This window comes from Caretta caretta, chromosome 4, assembly GCF_965140235.1.
Source record: "Caretta caretta isolate rCarCar2 chromosome 4, rCarCar1.hap1, whole genome shotgun sequence".
Lineage (NCBI taxonomy): Eukaryota > Metazoa > Chordata > Testudines > Cheloniidae > Caretta > Caretta caretta.
In genome coordinates, this window is record NC_134209.1 from 92,924,442 (window position 1) to 92,936,465 (window position 12,024).

Consider the following 12,024-nt stretch of genomic DNA (forward strand, 5'->3'; position numbering starts at 1 on the left):
TGAAAGAACTGCATGGAAGAAGATAGAATTATATTGAGGAATAAATTGCATTAATTGTGGCATTACATGTTTGGTTATTTCCATTAAAACAAGAAGTCCCTAGCCTATGTGGTCAATGTGGCTGGAAGATTCTTCATAGTGGTGAGAAACTAGAGCAGAAGCAGAATGGCATAACATAGTCATGGGATCATTACATGTAATCTTGTCTCCATGAGGGATGGTTAGAATCAGGCATTTAAAAAACCAACAAGGGTCAAACCACAGGATACATCACTTAAAACTATCAAGTGAAATAAAAATAATTAATTACTATGGTAATTTATCACTCATATGGCACCCAGAAGGGACAAGCAAAAAGGAGGAGAGAACTTGTGTTAAGCCTGTATCTTTGGTAGTTTCATGATTTTGTTTGGTATATGTCCCCTTTGATACCTGTCCTAGAAAACCAGGTTAGAATTCATAGGCCATATAGAATATGTGGATGTTGAGCAGGGATCTGAGAGAGAGTGTGACAGACTAGGTGAAGGAAGGAGTTTCAGGTGTATTGTGCTGCTTGGAAGAAAGCATGAGTGGAAGAAAAACACTCATGAGTTGGTTAGACAGTGATTTGAAGAGGGGCTAACCAGGATGAGAGGGGTGGCTAGTTTTGCAATAGCATTTTGGGAAGAGTGGAATGGAACAAGGTAGGAATCAGGAAGGCCGGAGATGAAAAGATTGTAATAATATAAGAAAGATGATCAGGGTTTGGACAAGGGTTGCTATGGTAAGAATGGGAAGGAGCAGGTGGATTTTTGGAGATGATGGGGAGAAAAAACTAACAGGATTTGGCATCAGTGTGAGCAGAAAAGGAGGGCGAAGGTTTGAAATGATATAATAATATTTACTATTTAGAGATATTGACAAAGTCAAACATTCGTATGACACAATAGATATTGCAGAGTATCACAAGGGATTAAACTTTCAAGCAACATTAAATTTCTCTCTCTTTCTACCTCTAAACATTAAATTGCAACACAATGCTAACTAGGGAGAGGCTAATAGCTACTATGGATGCCTCCATGATCTCTCAAAGCCTTTACACTATTCTTACCACCATCTAAACAACAACTATTTAGAACATGTAAAAGTATTACAGATTTAATCCCCTTCATCCCCATACCCTACTAAAGAGAGTTAAAATCTCTCTTCTTACATTTGTAAACTAAACTTGCTGCTCTGGTCCATCCAAAATGCTGCTGCCATTATCATCTTTCTCATCCATTGATTCAGCCATATCCTCCATCTCTTTGACACCTTCCTCTAGCTCATTCTAATACTGTAGATCAATTTCAAACTTCTTGTCCTTGCTTCCATGGTCCCACACCACACAGGCCCTGCCTACAGCACTGGTCTTGTCCCCTTTTGCATTCCTGTCACGCTATCTTCTTCAGCAGTGATGACAGCCTTGATGCCTCTTTCATCTCCTCCTCGGCAAATGTCTCCCTGCTTTCTTCCATGCTGCCCCTTGCGCTGGGAATGTGTTCCCTAAATCTATTGTCCAAGCTATCTTCCTTGCCTCATTCAAATCCTTCCTTCAATGATTCACTTCTGCCATCACACCTGTGTAAAGTGAGGGAGGAGAGGGATATTAAATACATAGATTCATAACATTTTAAAATAAAAAATTATTATGGAGCCATCACGTTGTGTATACATCTCACACAGTAGCTACAGGATAATGCTACCATCTCTCTTCTCCTTATTAACCTGTCTATAACCTTTGTCGAGTTCTGAGTCTCCTTTATAGTCATGCTGAATTTAGAGTGTATTCGCTTCTGGACTGGAACCATGTCTTTACATTTGTTTGTTTGTTTGGTTTTACTTGCATATTTTTGGGCACTCACAAAATAATAAGCTACAACAATAACACATTATCCTTGAAGGCTTGTCTTTCTCACCCTAATTAATCGCCTTGTTTGACTAGCTTGTTAGAGAAAGCCTCTTTCCATGTTTACTTCACATAGGTTCAGAACAGCAATGAAATTTTCCAGTTTGTTCTTACTGGTGAGAGTTCCCTTCCTTAAATTGCTCAACTCTGTCCTGCTTGTTGACTAATCACCATATACACTGAGCTTTTAAAGCTGGGTTGAAAGTTCAACATTTTCCAGTTTTTCCTCGACTAACAAGACAACATTCAGAGATCTTAGCACACAGCATCCCTTGTGACTCATTCATTGGTTTTAACAACACAGATTTTCCTCTCACATAAGTACATTGTACGGTTCCATGTGCTACAGAATCCTCCAAGATGCCCCAGAAATGTGGACTCATTCTAACAGCTATACAAAGGCAATACAGCTTTTTGCTAAACTCATTTATGGGGAAAACACCGTTACTGTACTTGCTTTATCAAAGTGTTATTTTGGCAGCCCAGGTGCTTGTGTAACATATACTTTGAAGTGCTGGTATATTGTTTCGTAAGGGAAAAACAGTGCTTCATAGGTACAGCCTGTGGCAAGTAATGGTGTGGAGGCGCACCTGGGGAGCATCGTCCAGAGACAATGTGTCTCAGACAGACAGAACATTTCTGCAATTCCTTTGATGTGCAATACAAGGAGTGATGATTACACCTCACTAAGGATCTTCTCATCTATGTTCAGAAGCTGGAATTTTGGCCAGCCCTTTCATGAGGGAAATCATGCCTCACCAATCTATTAGAATGCTTTGAAGGGCGAGGGGTCAACAAACATGTGAACAAGGGTGATCCAGTGGATATAGCGTACTTATACTTTCAGAAAGCCTTTTATGAGGTCCCTCACCAAAGGCTCTTAAGCAAAGTAAGCAGTCATGGGATAAGAGGGAAGGTCCTCTCATGGATCAGTAACTGGTTAAAAGATAGGAACCACAGGGTAGGAATAAATTATCAGTTTTCAGAGAGAGGTAAACAGTGGTGTCCCCGAGGGATCTGTACTAGCACCTGTGCTATTCAACCTATTCATAAATGATCTGGAAAAGGGGTAAACAGTGAGGTGGCAAAATTTGCAGACAATATAAAATTACTCAGGTAAGTCCAAAGTTGACTGCGAAGAGTTACACACAAAACTGGATGACTGGGTGACAAAATGGCAGATGAAATTCAATGTTAATAAATGCAAAGTGCTCTTCAATGTCTTCATCAATGATTTAGATAAGGCGTAGAGAGAACACTTATGAACTTTGCGGATGATACCAAGCTGGGAGGGATTGCAAGTGCTTTGGAGGATAGGATTAAAGTTAAAAATGATCTGGACAAACTGGAGAAAGTCTGAATTAAATAGGATGAAATTCAATAAGGGCAAATGCAAAGTACTCCACTTAGGAAGGAACAATCAGCTGCACACTTACAAAATGGGAAATGACTGCCTAGGAAGGAGTACTGCAGAAACAGATCTGGGATCATAGTGGCTCACAAGCTAAATATGAGTCAACAGTGTAACACTGTTGCCAAAAAAGCAATCATCATTCTGGGATGTATTATCAGGAGTGTTGTAGGCAAGACACAAGAAGTAATTCTTCTGCTCTACTCTGTGGCCTCAGCTGCAGTATTGTGTCCAGTTCTGGATGCCACATTTCAGGAAAGTCCAGAGAAGATAAACAAAAATTATTAAAAGTCTAGAAAACATGACCTGTGATGGAGGATTTAAAAAAATGGGTTTATTCAGTCTGGAGGAGAGAAGACTGAGAGGGAACATAACAGTTTTCAAGTATATAAAATGTTGTTACAAGAAGGAAAAAAATGTTCTCCTTAAACTCTGAGAATAGGACAAGAAGCAATGGGCTTAAACTGCAGCAATGGCGGTTTAAGTTAGACATTAGGAAAACTTCCTAACTGTCAGGGTGGCTAAGCACTGCACTTACCTAGGGAGGTTGTGGAATCTCCATCATCGGAAATTTTTAAGAGCAGGTTAGACAAACAATTGTCAGGTATGGTCTAGATCAGTGGTTCTCAAAGCTGGTCCATTGCTTGTTCAGGGAAAGCCCCTGGCGGGCCGGACTGGTTTGTTTACCTGCCGCGTCTGCAGGTTCGGCTGATCGCGGCTCCCAGCGGCCGTGGTTCACCACTCCAGGCCAATGGGGGCTGTGGGAAGGGTGGCCAGCACATCCCTTGGCCCACACTGCTTCCCATAGCCCCCATTGGCCTGGAGCGGCGAACCGCAGACAGTGGGAGCCGTGATTGGTCGAACCTGCTGATGCGGCAGGTAAACAAACCGGTCCGGCCCGCCAAGGGCTTTCCCTGGGCAAGCGGCGGGCCGGCTTTGAGAACCACTGGTCTCGATAATACTTAGCCCCGCCATAAGTGCAAGGGACTGGACTAGATGACTTTTTGAGGTCCCTTCCAGTTCTATGATTCTAAACCTGAAAGCCTTTAATTTAACTCATTCTATTGTGCTTATTAGCCTACATTATTATTAAGTGCATCTGGAATATTATGAAAGATTTCCTAATGCCCTGTAGTCTCCCCAGACATAGAGCTAGAGGGCCATATGAGTGATAATATTTTGTTAAAACAGGCTGAGTTAACGACAAAGACAAATTCTCCACTGATTTGCATCTTGGGAAACCCTGTTGACATTATGATGTCAGTAGGACTGGACAGCGTCTAAATGAGCACAGAATTTGCCCTGGAATTTAACCATACACCTCTGACTTCCTTGGTTTGGTTGGCATGAGCTTTTTCTTTACAACACCAGTATGTGAGTGTGATTTTAAACATGTGTGTATATTTCTGAAACAACATTAATTTAGGTGCCATTCAGAAACTACCTGGTAAAATACAGGACAAATATTATAAAGATAATAAAGAATGCAACATGCCTTTCCCTTCAGTTATAATATACATATATTACATGCAGTTCTAGGCAGGGCCAATTCAAGCAGATTGGGAGTGCAGATCACAAGTGGCTCTTCTGCAGATGCTGCAACAATTGAAAGTGACATGGAATAGTATAGAAGAGGAAAAGAATGATGGATCCTGTCCAGCCAGTTTCAAAGAAGTCTACTCTTAAAATCTGGAGTCCTCCCTTCTCCAAATTCATTCAAAAGGACTATTTGTATGTAGAGAAATGTGCTTGATGCCAAATTCATTTCAAATGGGGAGAGGAGCCATGTTGGTGCAGCGAGGGAGGGAGGGAGGGAGAAAGGGAATCAGCTAATAGAGAAGTCTCAGATTTCAATCTGCCATTCCAGATGGGTCCAGGATGACCAGAACAGTTCTGTGTTGCTTGGTCAGCTTTAGTGAAATAGATTTTGGAGACATTTGGTCACCTCTCCTCTCAGCCCGCTCCATGGATCAGAGGAAGGAGGCAGACAGTAAAGCTGCTTAGCACTGGTTTTCCAGAGGGACATGAGGAGCTAGAAGCAGTAGCTCTAAGAAGAGGGGAATCAGGCACACAAGGCCAAAATTCAAGAGGAGCTGGGGCATACTCAGGGTAGGAGCAGGGCAGCAGAAGCCCAGCAAAGAAGCAGCAGTAACTGATTGACTTCATGGGGAGAGGAAGAGAATTGATTAGGTTTGGTGGTGTTTTTCAGTCTGTGATTTTTGTCACTTTTCCACTTATATAGCAACTTGGTAGTATCCCCTTAAATAAAGTGTGAGCCCTCTAGTGGCACTCTCAGTTTCACTGTATTCCTGGATTAGGATCCCATCCTTGTCACTAATTGGTGTGTCTTTTGTTCTTTACACAATAAATATAATATGAAGGACTCAAACAGGCACAGTGGGGTCAAAATAACCATATTTACTAACTATATACAGTAGAACCCCGGAGTTACAAACTGACCGGTCAACCACACACCTCATTTGGAACTGGAAGTACCCAATCAGGCAGCAGCAGAGAGCAAAAAAATAGCAAATACAGTACAGTAATGTGTTAAACATAAGCTACTAAAAATATAAAGGGAAAGTTTTAAAAAAGATATGTCAAGGTAAGGAAACTGTTTCTGTGCTTCTTTCATTTAAATGAAAATGGTTAAAAGCAGCATTTTCCTTCTCCATAGTAAAGTTTCAAAGCTGTATTAAGTCAATGTTCAGTTGTAAACGTTCTGAAAGAAAAACCCATAAGATTTCGTTAAGAGTTACGAACATTTCAGAGTTACAAACAACCTCCATTTCCGAGGTTTTACTGTACAACATACAAGGATCAGCTACAATATACATTGCTTCTCTGGCAGGTGTATGTACACAGACCACAGTGGATGCTATCTGAGGGCTCACAAATTATTTAAAGGAATACTACTCAGTTCCTATAAACTATGCCAATTTTTGTTGGGGTGGGGGCCAGGGGAAAGTCAATTCATTCTTCTTGATGTGCATGAGAGCTGAGGGACTCTACATTCCTAAGACTGGCTCTGGCAACTAGATAGAAAGCATCTTGAAGCTACACCTGTGCTCCTAGAAAATCTTTGAGCCACTTTTGGCCCAGTGCTAGGAGAGAATCTTTGGGCCATTCTGAGCCTCAGAAAGAGAGCTGAAGTTCTGAAGTGGGAAAATATGTTGAGGGGAGGAAAGGGGGCAAGGAGAACTGGAGAAGGAAAGGAGAACAAGGGGTAGGAAAAGAAATCAGAAAGAAGGATGCTGAAAAGAGTGTGGGGGGTAAAAAGAACCGGGGGGAGGAGAAATACAGGGAATATAGGAAAAGAAAATTGGAGTAAAGATAAGAAGAAGCAAAAGCAGAAGAAGCAAGAAAGAGGTGACAGACTTGGGGGAAGGGAGAAGCAGGAGGGGAATGTATCTGAACATTTTCGGGTCACATTAGGTTAAAAGGAAAGTGAGAAGGGTGACCAGCAGAGAAGAAAGTCAGCCAAGGACGCAAGTGAAAACACACGGCAGCAATGAGGAATATAGAGACAGAAGGAGTAAGGAACAGAGAGAATTTTTTGTTTTGAAGAACTGGTCTCCCTACTCAATAGCCATCGCCTAGTCTGTGGAAAGAGGAGTGGAGCATGCTCAGAACAAACTGCAGTGATAATGGAGCCTATCCTAATTGCAAATTCAACTGTTAAAAAGTAAGTGCAAGTTCCACTCCCTTTTTGGGTCCTGAAAGAGATTTTGGGGGCGGAGGGGAATAAAAAGAACAGACGGAGTCTACTGAAGAAAACTTCACCATCCTGGCTGCCACCTTCATCATGTCTTAGGGCCCTGGGCCTTCATCATCATAATCATGAGAGATGTCCTTACCAGACAGGGCCAAAGAGGGACCCAGATGACACCGCCACCTCTATCAGCTCCAGATGAATCCTAACCACCACCTGGGATGAAACAGGATCGGACTTTAACAACGACAGCAACACCACCAGCTCCAGCCCCTCTCACCTAACTTCTTCCCCCCACAAAATCATAGAATATCAGGGTTGGAAGGGACCTCAGGAGGCCATCTAGTCCAACCTCCTGCTCAAAGCAGGACCAATCCCCAACTAAATCATCCCAGCCAGGGCTTTGTCAAGCCTGACCTTAAAAACTTCTGAGGAAGGAGATTCCACCACCTCCTAGGTAACACATTCCAGTGTTCACCACCCTCCTAATGAAAACGTTTTTCCTAATATCCAACCTAAACCTCCCCCACTGCAACTTGAGACCATTACTCCTCGTTCTGTCATCAGCTACCACTGAAAACAGTCTAGAGCCATCCTCTTTGGAACCCCCTTTCAGGTAGTTGAAAGCAGCTATCAAATCGCCCCTCATTCTTCTCTTCCGCAGTCTAAACAATCCCAGTTCCCTCAGCCTCTCCTCATAAATCATGTGTTCCAGGCCCCTAATCATTTTTGTTGCCCTCCGCTGGGCTCTTTCCAATTTTTCCACATCCTTCTTGTAGTGTGGGGCCCAAAACTGGACACAGTACTCCAGATGAGGCCTCACCAATGTTGAATAGGGGGGAACGATCACGTCCCTTGATCAGCTGGCAATGCCCCTACTTATACATCCCAAAATGCCATTGGCCTTCTTGGAAACAAGAGCACACTGTTGACTCATATCCAGCTTCTTGTCCACTGTAACCCCTAGATCCTTTTCTGCAGAACTGCTGCCCAGCCATTCGGTACCTAATCTGTAGCGGAGCATGGGATTCTTCCATCCTAAGTGCAGGACTCTGCACTTGTCCTTGTTGAACCTCATCAGATTTCTTTTGGCCCAATCCTCTAATGTGTCTAGGGCCCTCTGTATCCTATCCCTACCCTCCAGCGCATCTACCTCTTCTCCCAGTTTAGTGTCAGCTGCAAACTTGCTGAGAGTGCAATCCACACCATCCTCCAGATCATTTATGAAGATATTGAACAAAACCGGCCCCAGGACCGACCCTTGGGGCACTCCACTTGATACTGGCTGCCAACTAGACATGGAGCCATTGATCACTACCTGTGGAGCCCGACAATCTAGCCAGATTTCTATCCACCTTATAGTCCATTCATCCAGCCCATACTTCTTTAACTTGCTGGCAAGAATACTGTGGGAGACCATGTCAAAAGCTTTGCTAAAGTCAAGGAACAATATGTCCACTGCTTTCCCCTCATCCACAGAGCCAGTTATCTCGTCATAGAAGGCAATTAGATTAGTCAGGCATGACTTGCTCTTGGTGAATCCATGCTGACTGTTCCTGATCACTTTCCTCTCCTCTAAGTGCTTCAGAATTGATTGCTTGAGGACCTGCTCCATGATTTTTCCAGAGACTGAGGTGAGGCTGATTGGCCTGTAGTTCCCCGGATCCTCCTCCTTCCCTTTTTTAAAGATGGGTACTACATTAGCCTTTTTCCAGTCCTCCGGGACCTCCCCCGATCACTATGAGTTTTCAAAGATAATGGCCAATGGCTCTGCAATCACATCCGCCAACTCCTTTAGGACTCTCGGATGCAGCACATCCAGCCCCATGGACTTGTGCACGTCCAGCTTTTCTAAATAGTCCCGAACCACTTCTTTCTCCACCTTTTCTGCCCTGCCTGTCCTTCCTGAACAGTTTATATCCATCCATGACAGTACTCCAGTCATGTGAGTTATCCCACCAAGTCTCTGTTATTCCAATCACATCATAATTCCTTGACTGTGCCAGGACTTCCAGTTCTCCCTGTTTGTTTCCCAGGCTTCTTGCGTTTGTGTATAGGCACTTGAGATAACTCGCTGATCATCCCGCTTTCTCAGTATGAGGCAGGAGACCTCCCCTCTCGCGCTCTCCTGCTCGTGCTTCCTCCCACTTCCTCACTTACCTCAGGGCTTTGATCTCCTTCCCCCCGTGAACCTAGTTTAAAGCCCTCCTCACTAGGTTAGCCAGCCTGCTTGCGAAGATGCTCTTCCCTCTCTTCGTCAGGTGGAGCCCGTCTCTGCCTAGCATTCCTCCTTCTTGGAACACCATCCCATGGTCAAAGAATCCAAAGCCTTCTCTCTGACACCACCTGCGTAGCCATTTGTTGACTTCCATGATTCGATGGTCTCTACCCAGGCCATTTCCTTCCATGGGGAGGATGGACGAGAACACCACTTGCACCTCAAACTCCTTTATCCTTCTTCCCAGAGCCACGTAGTCTGCAGTGATCTGCTCAAGGTCATTCTTGATAGTATCATTGGTGCCCACGTGGAGAAGCAGGAAGGGGTAGTGATCCAAGGGCTTGATGAGTCTCAGCAGTCTCTCCATCACATCGCGAATCCTAGCTCCTGGCAAGCAGCAGACTTCTCAGTTTTCCCAGTCGGGGCGGCAGATAGATGATTCAGTCCCCCTGAGGAGAGGAGTCCCTGACCACCACCACCCGCCTCCTTCTCTTGGGAGCGGTGGTCATGGAACCCCCATCCCTAGGACAGTGCATCTCATACCTTCCATTTGGCGGAGTCTCCTTCTGTTCCCTTCCTTTAGATGTATCATGTAGTCCACTTTCTGCATTAGTACCTGTAGAGAGAACATGAAAACGGTTGCTTACCTATATCTGCGTTGCTGGTACATGGATGCTCCCCTTTCTTCTTCTGGAAGTCACATGCTGCCAAATTTCTTCACCATCCTCCTGTCCCTGCTGCGCAGCCTGCTCTGAATCTTCAGAGCATTGTGTCCATAGAAGCATATCCTGACATCAGTTATGCTGTTAAAAGGACAGTTATGACCATCTTTGATACTAGGAGACTGTCAAATGGTGGAGGGGAGAGGTTTCATTCTAAAGACTCTCTCCAGTTAAAGGGAAAGGAAACAAGGGATGTAGTCAAAATGAAAGTCTTATTTAATACGGAGAGAGACAAGGTGGGTGAAATAATATCTTTTATTGGACCAGCTTCTGATGGTGAGAGGAACAACTTGGTTCAATTACAGATATTATCGCTCCCTTGTCTCTCTAATATCCTGGGCCCAACACAGCTACAACTACATTGCATACAACAATGGAAGTGATTTAATACATTACATTTCAAATGCTTTAACTGTTTTTCGTTCTTTTCTTTATCTTTTAATGAAAGTTAAAAGGATGTTTAATGGTGTGTTTGCCATAGTACTAAGCAGGATGCAGTCTCGGTATACCAAACCCCAGACCTTGTTTAACACTGTTTAATGTGGGGCACTGACTGGGTTATGTGAACGCCTTTGGCCTATATATTCCATCTAAACTAATACAACAGTCCTTCCAGTATTGGTCCCCCCACAACCCACTGCAGGTTCTGCATCCTATGCCTGAAATTTTGGTCAGTCTTTCTGGTCTGCTCTTTGTTTGAATTCAGATTACTTTTTTTTTTTTCTAGTCTTCCACTTCACTGTGGAATTTAGCATTCATTAAGGAAAAAAAAACCAAAAAACAAATCTGTTCTATTATCTTCCACAGACAATAAGTTATATATTTCCTTGATTTTTCAACAGACTGGAAATACTCACATTTTATTATCATCTTCATTATAAGTTTTGATTCTGCTGTACTGCAATTGGCCTTGCGCTTCAATGATGACATCTTTTCTGGGTTGCTGCTTCCAAATTGTTTCTGAAATAACTTAATTGTGCAACTAAAACACACACATTGCATGCTTATTGGAGGCAATAACACATTCACATCCAATATTGTCATGCAAATATAATTAATTTAATGATCACGCATAGAAAAAAGTATTAAACAACAGTTGATCAAATTAGTGAAACCAAAATTATGCTCTTAAAAAAGGCATTGACATCATTGTACATTGCCTAACACTGGAAACATTAACCTTGTATGTATATCTATAGTAACTTTATGTATGTTCATATAGGGATGCAGCGTGTCTATAAGGCACAGCCCTAAGTATGGGACACAATCCCTCCCTAGGCTTGTCACTGTGCAGATGTGCACATATGTAGGCTGATCCATGAGCTCTTCCCACCTTGCTCCATCATCAGCTCTCCCCTGCCTCCTTGCGGGGCTGTGCACTCCCAGGACTGCATGGTGGGAGGCTCCCCTGCATTCACGATTGTGGTTAAGCCTTTGCACCTTTCCCAGTGCTCCATGCCCCCTTCCCCACTGCTCTCCTACACAAGAGCCAGTCACATTGTGGCACTGAATATATGATATAATCATTGCTTTAATTGTATTTATTGGTATTTTCAGTACAACTTTCACTAGTCTGGAAATAGACTAAGAAATTATACTTAAACCAGGTATCCAGATGCCAGAACATTTAAATCAGCAGTTCTCAAAGCACGGCCTGTCAGCCGCATGCGGCCCAATTAGCACACAGCTGTGGCCCAGCTTAGCTGTTGCTAAAGGCCAGCATGCATGCCAGGGTATGTCAGGTTCCCGGCCTTCCAGCGCAAAGGAGTCCGGGCTGCCCTGCTGCCTGGCTCAGAGTGGTCAGGGCTGCTGGCCCACCCCGCATGGAGGGAGTCTGGGGTTGGGGCTGCCAGCCAGCCCTGTAGAGTCGGAGGTCCGGGGCTGCTGGCCAGACCTGCAGTGTCTTGGGCCTGGGGAATCTGGCCAGCCCCACAAGCTCTGGAGTCCAGGGTCGGAGTACAGATTGCGCTGCCCTGCCACCCAGCGCCTATGGCCCAGGTAACACATTGTGGGCCACATATGTCAGTAGGGATT

The 12,024-nt window shown here is 43.9% G+C and overlaps 1 long non-coding RNA gene across 3 annotated transcripts; it reads right to left on the bottom strand.

Annotated features, from left to right (window-relative positions):
• Positions 1-1,049: 1,049 nt before the first annotated feature.
• LOC142071775 (uncharacterized) lies at positions 1,050-10,065 on the bottom strand. 3 transcript variants are annotated; one of them, XR_012667968.1, is made up of 3 exons: positions 9,812-9,885; positions 7,196-7,266; positions 1,050-1,599 (listed from the first exon to the last, which is right to left on the bottom strand). It is a non-coding gene; the product is annotated as an uncharacterized LOC142071775 (long non-coding RNA). The 3 variants fall into 3 exon arrangements; XR_012667969.1 differs by lacking the exons at positions 1,050-1,599; positions 9,812-9,885 and adding exons at positions 5,801-6,060; positions 9,916-10,065; XR_012667967.1 differs by lacking the exon at positions 1,050-1,599 and adding an exon at positions 5,801-6,060.
• Positions 10,066-12,024: the final 1,959 nt, after the last annotated feature.